Consider the following 5,365-nt stretch of genomic DNA (forward strand, 5'->3'; position numbering starts at 1 on the left):
ATTAACCAATGAGTCTTTATGGCTGATGACACCCAATCAAAAAACTGGATTGTACCACGCCCATATTTGTTTGGGAGTCTTAACAAGTCAGCTTCCAGCCAAATGTAAAAGGTCCTTGCTATCCAGGATCCTTGGGACGTCCCTACCCCGCCACCCACTCCCATTGAAGTTTACATTTAAAATGGTTAGGTAAGGTTTAGGGTACGGATGTCCCAAGGATACCAGATAGCACTGACCAAAACTTAAAGGGGCTTCATCAATATTCCTTGAGGCGTAACAGAGACCACTTAGGCAGCCTAAAGATGATGTAACTGCATGTTGTTAAAGCATTATTTAGTCATCTAGATTTCTGCTGTCCTGTGAGTCCAAGTACAGAACTCCAGGTAGAAGTTTCCTTTTGGCATAGATTTAGAATCAGCTTTCCCTCCAACTCCTAACCCTGATCGCAGAGGAGTTTAGGACCAAATGCATGATACTCTGTACAGAGAGACAGCTCCATCCGAAACAAAGACATCCCCTGGAGGATACAATCACCACAAAAGTAGGCTAAACAGTCACACCCAGCACCACACTGACTGGGCAAGTTAAAACACGTTGACTAAGGGTCTGTCACAGAACCAAACACTGTAGTTATGTATAACCCCAATGAAACACAGCAGAAACGTGCAGTGGAAGAGTTCAATTCCTATCTTCATGTAGCAACCTGCAGACTTCAACTTTCTGAAGAAAAACTGTCTTCGACAAACTGAACTACATGCTGTTGGGAGGTTATACGCACCACAAAGATACCTTTTGTTTAATGGCATTGGCAACAAATAAATCTAACAGTCACTAATGTTTGTAATCGGCGTGGCCTACTGTTGACATTACCATTGTGGGAATTTATTTAACCTTTTCTATATGTTTGACTCGTCTAGGTGGGAAAAACAGAACACAGACTGTGGCAAAAAAGAGCATACGAGACAGGAGTTTACATAGAGAAATATATCTCAGGTTTATTAACCCAATATCGACTTCTTCAGAACTCCATACACTCATTATTATAAAACAGTAAGTACACATTGCTTACCACAGAAAGTATTGCTGATCAGTCATTACACATGAAAGTTGTTGTGGGACACAAGCACTCCAAGCCCTAACCTCAAGTAATAAATAATATAGCATTTAGAACCGGCTTCTTGTGGAAGACTAGCAGAGAGAAAAACAGAGTGAGATCAGTGTGAACCCGGAGGCCAGACCCCTAGTCTCTGTCAGACTGTTCAGTGTGTGCTTATGAGTCTAAAGAATCATTGTATCCATTCTAATGTCATGCACAAAAAACATCCTTCTTGGAGTTCTATTCTATTCCGTAATGGGGGTCTGGCTCTTAGGCGAGCAGTATGTCACACAACAATTCCACAGATGTCTTAAGTTGAAGGAGTGTGCATTTGGCATGGTGACAGCAGGAATGTCCACCTATTGCCAGATAATTTAATGTTAATTTCTCTTCCATAAGCCGCCTCCAACGTTGTTTTAGAGAATTTGACAGTACGCCCAACCGGCCTCACAACCGCAGATCATGTGTATGGCGTCGTGTGGGTGAGCGGTTTGCTGATGTCAACGTCGTGAACAGAGTGCCCCCATGGTGCCAGTAGGGTTATGGTATGGACAGGCATAAGCTACAGACAACGAACACAAATTAATTTTATCGATGGCCATTTGAATTCACTGTGACGAGATTGTGAGGCCCATTTTTCTTTGGGCATCTGTGATCAACAGATGCATATCTGTATTCCCAGTCATGTGAAATCCATAGATTAGGGCCTAATGAATGCGTTTCAATTGACTGATTTCCTCATATGAACTGTAACTGTAACTGTAAAATCTTTGAAACTGTTGCGTTTATATTTTTGTTCAGTATATATAGTCATTGTTGTGACAATGGCCACATTATAGTTGGCAGACAGGCTAGTATGGCACCCTCGTGTCTCCTCAGTCATCACCTCTACCAGCCACTGGTGAATCAACCACCCACAGTGGAAAAGCGGTCTCTGGTCTGAGAATACAGCACCAGGAATCTTTATACCTCCTGGTCTAGGTCTCAGGTCTAATCACAACACTGGGGCTGAGCTAACAACCACACAACCGATCCTGGCTGCCAGTTAAGCTCTGCTGTCCCGCCAGGAGCTGAACAACCATCCCGCCAGGAGCTGGACAACTATCCCGCCAGGAGCTGGACAACCATCCCGCCAGGAGCTGGACAACCATCCCGCCAGGAGCTGGACAACCATCCCGCCAGGAGCTGGACAACCATCCCGCCAGGAGCTGGACAACCATCCCGCCAGGAGCTGGACAACCATCCCGCCAGGAGCTGAACAACCATCCCGCCAGGAGCTGGACAACTATCCCGCCAGGAGCTGGACAACCATCCCGCCAGGAGCTGGACAACCATCCCGCCAGGAGCTGGACAACCATCCCGCCAGGAGCTGGACAACCATCCCGCCAGGGGCTGGACAACTATCCCATCAGGAGCTGGACAACTATCCCGCCAGGGGCTGGACAACCATCCCGCCAGGAGCTGGACAACCATCCCGCCAGGAGCTGGACAACCATCCCCGCCAGGAGCTGGACAACCATCCCGCCAGGAGCTGGACAACCATCCCGCAAGGAGCTGGACAACCATCCCGCCAGGAGCTGGACAACCATCCCGCCAGGAGCTGGACAACCATCCCGCCAGGAGCTGGACAACCATCCCGCCTGGAGCTGGACAACCATCCCGCCAGGAGCTGGACAACCATCCCACCAGGAGCTGGACAACCATCCCGCCAGGAGCTGGACAACTATCCCGCCAGGAGCTGGACAACCGTCCCGCCAGGAGCTGGACAACCGTCCCGCCAGGAGCTGGACAACCGTCCCGCAAGGAGCTGGACAACCGTCCCGCAAGGAGCTGGACAACCGTCCCGCAAGGAGCTGGACAACCATCCCGCCAGGAGCTGGACAACCATCCCGCAAGGAGCTGGATAACCATCCCGCCAGGAGCTGGACAACCATCCCGCCAGGAGCTGGACAACCATCCCACCAGGAGCTGGACAACTATCCCACCAGGAGCTGGACATTAAATAAAGCTTATAGGACTGTTTTGATCAGTGGTCAAAGAATTTAAACATTACTTGACCGGCGAGAGGAAAGGGGGTAGAGAGAAGGGAAGGAGGGGAGAAGTGGTGGTGTGAGGAGAGAATAGAAGCTTGGGGAGTGGGTACAGAAAGGACCGGAGAAGAGGCAAGAAGGGAGGAAGAGAGGAAAGAACATTAGGAAAGGAAAAGAGGGGAAGGAGGCATGCTAGTCTGCCCAGACAGCCAGCTAACAGCCAGCTAACGGCCAGCTAACGGCCAGCTAACGGCCAGCTAATGGCCAGCTAACGGCCAGCTAACGGCCAGCTAATGGCCAGCTAACGGGCGGCAGCGTAGGCAGTCATCCCAGGCCGTCATTGAAAATAAGAATATGTTCTTAACTGACTTGCCTGGTTAAATAAAGGTAAAAAAAAGGTAAAAAAGGTAAGGTAAAAAAAAAGGTATAAAAAAAAAAAAAAGCCAGCTAACATCTAGCTACGCTACCACAGTGCTCTGACTTTGATCATTCATGTCAAATTACAATTCACGGTCAGTGTTACTTAATGCTACATGAGGCTACTTCATCTGGGGGGAAAGAATAATCAGAGAGAAATGTTCTTTGAGGTCAAATCCAAGCAATGTTTTTATTGCTATTTCAATGTCTTCCTAGTAAAACGTCTTGGTCTAAAGAGATACGTTTTTATCTCCGGTAAGTATTCTCACAGAGGCTACTTTATACATGTTCCATATAGGCATCCTCGCTTACTCCAATTACACACAAAATAGCAGACAAACACCTGTGTCTTCATATAGTATTTACAGTAGCATAATACAAGCAGGAAATATATAACATCTCTTCGCCTGTCACAATAACCCGTTGATAGACGCGATTGTCGTAAATGGAAGCCCGTTTCACAAGAGAACACATAAAACAAAAAACAGAATGTTATTACTTTTCAAATAAATACAACATTTCTAAGTAGTCAAACAATGCTTTCCTAACATCACCGTTCCCGGTACACTGACTAGGAGCATCACAGCCAACCAGTGGCTAGACTGCCATCCAGACCAGTGCTGTAACAGAACCAGTAAGACACAATTCTACGAGTGACCTATGTGAACCAGCAGTCAGGTCTAGCATTTCTGTGTGAAGTAGTGTGTAAGGCCACACCCACCATAGACTTAGAAAAGTCTAGAATAGACAACCCCATTCAATACCCTGTACTAAGGGGCTTGTGTCAGTTCTATTCATTCTAATATGTGCTATACTCTTAAAATTCAGGTATGAACTCTTCCCTGTGGAACAGAATAAATACTCAGTCGTACCTCGCAGTTTGTAATTTTCTTACCAAATTCATGTGTGTAAATCAATCTTTTATCATGTTGTTTCCTTCATGTTGACGGTTGCTTGAGTTACTTCATTGTCAGTTCATATATCTCTGGGGCTCAAGATCAGTAGATTTTCATGATAGCAGCGTTATATATCTGGTCTGCCCTCCATCCATAAAGAATACATGGTGAAGGAGACACACAGTCATCTCTAAACTCTGTGTCCATTCCTCTGGAGGAGAGCCCAGTCCTACAGTCCCTCTATATGTGTTATAGACACCATATCTACCCATAAACAGCAAGACGGGGACAGAGCATGTAACAATTTCACTAATACACACAGTAAAACCTACATCACATTGAATCTGAATGGTCAATTGTGGATCCCCTGTTTTGGAATGTCATTTTTGGAGTACATACAACATAAATGAGAAGGGAACATTGTGGTAGAGGTGGCATGCCTTTTTTTCAGGTCATAAGCAGTGCCAACCACCACTCACTGGGCTGTAACATCACACAATAAAACTCTCAATTCTAAAGTTCATTGTGACATCACAAATTGGAACTTTGAACTCCATTGTGACATCACCCCAGAAAATAGCGAATTCTACAATATATACCATTGTGACATCACCCCTGAAAACGGTGAATTCTGTATTCCATTGTGACATCACAGTAACACTCGGTACTCTAAACTCCATTGTGACATCACTCCAAAGCAACCAATAATGTTAAATCACAGTGTCTCAGACACCCAATTGCTATTCCACTGTTTATGTGAAATGAAATAAACAGGAAAAGAAGCTAGTATCATAGTCAAATTGAGCTCTGTTCACAGTTAGGTGTGTGTGTGAGTGTGTAGGTGCTAGGGGGAGTTGGTTGAAATACAGTAGTAAAGTCTGTTCTGGAGTGTCAGTGTAATCATTCACAGTACATGGAGTTTTGAA

Source organism: Oncorhynchus keta, chromosome 9 (genome assembly GCF_023373465.1).
Source record: "Oncorhynchus keta strain PuntledgeMale-10-30-2019 chromosome 9, Oket_V2, whole genome shotgun sequence".
NCBI classification, from domain to species: domain Eukaryota; kingdom Metazoa; phylum Chordata; class Actinopteri; order Salmoniformes; family Salmonidae; genus Oncorhynchus; species Oncorhynchus keta.